Genomic DNA, 1,266 nt, shown 5'->3' with positions numbered 1-1,266 from the left:
AAGAAGATAAAAGCTACTCTTTCAGCTACCTGAGGAGCTTCCTACCAGTATGTTGGGTTTCTACAGTGAAGAAAATAACACTCTTCTTCCCCCTTTTTTATGACTGGTGTATTTTAATTTAGCTGGAGGTGAATGGCAGTCTTATTCCTTTTCACATGACACTACTGCTACTTTTTCTGTGTMCTAAAGTTCTTCATTCCTCAGCATACTTTATGACATCAAGTGAGAAAAATTTAATCATGCCATCTTGTACTGAGTCACCCAGGGACTGCTGCAGGTTGTYTCTCTCCTTTCTGAATTACAATCTTTGCTCACATTCACAAAGAAACTGGATTTGTCACTGCAAAGAGTCATTTTGAACAGATCTGATATCTGCTTCTTGTGCTGAACAGCTTTTCCTAGTGTTGAAAACCATGTCATTTGTTTCACTTGCATGTAAAGTGATATGACACTGCCACTGATCAAAGAACCACCTGAGAGACTGGAAGAGGAGGCTGATCCGGGAATTACTGCTACTTTATTGCCCCTGTGAACAGTCTGAGGATCACTTGGAAAGGCTGAGARAGGTGACAAACCACTTGAAGCTGCCTGGCTTCTTCAGCATACAGTTTCTGTAGCTAAGCTACTTTCACCTCCCACTTCCAAATGTCAACAAACATGAACCTGTCAGCAGAACCCCTCCTTGCAGGAACAATCCCTCCCAGCTCTGACTCAAGGCTGGTAGCAACAGGAAACCAGTCTGAGCTAAGGCTGTTGTAACTTCTAAGCTTCTTTAATGATTCAGCTAATTTTTGGTTTTTTGTTTTCCTCAAACAATTTAATATTCTCTGTCCGGATTCGGTAGATCACGCAGCCCGATGCTACAAACTTCTTGTGGCATGGCCAACTTGCTGTCATTCTGCAGACTTGCCAGATTAGGGCTGACTTACCCTGCCAACTAGACTCTTAACCTGCCACTGAAGACTTTGGTCCTAAGACATCTCGAAAACTCACTGCTTTGATTAGACACATAATGTGACCATTTCGGTTGAGCTCACGAGCTCAGCTCGCCCCTGGCACAGAAACACGAAACGCCTTTCTCGGTCACCCACGAAATACCAAGCCCACCTTTGCCAAGGCGTGGCTCCTGGGGCCAAACGTGGGTGTACGAGAAGCAACGAGAAATTCTTCCCTGGTACACCCGGAGCGGAGACTCAAAAAAAACCAAAACAAACAAAAAAAAACCCCCAAAAAACAAACAAAAAAAACCCCAAAAAACAAAAAACC

The 1,266-nt window shown here is 43.6% G+C and overlaps 1 protein-coding gene across 1 annotated transcript in view; it reads right to left on the bottom strand.

Annotated features, from left to right (window-relative positions):
• NIPAL1 (NIPA like domain containing 1) overlaps positions 1-1,266 on the bottom strand; it is a 12,424-nt gene that overhangs the window by 9,353 nt on the left and 1,805 nt on the right. The gene's annotated exons all lie outside the window — the stretch shown is intronic.

The sequence above is a fragment of the Malurus melanocephalus genome, unplaced genomic scaffold, assembly GCF_030028575.1.
Source record: "Malurus melanocephalus ecotype Western Australia unplaced genomic scaffold, MMel_1.1 scaffold_71, whole genome shotgun sequence".
Classification (NCBI taxonomy): Eukaryota; Metazoa; Chordata; class Aves; order Passeriformes; family Maluridae; genus Malurus; species Malurus melanocephalus.
The sequence above is the reverse complement of the archived record's forward strand: the minus strand, read 5'-3'. Positions and strand labels throughout refer to the sequence as shown.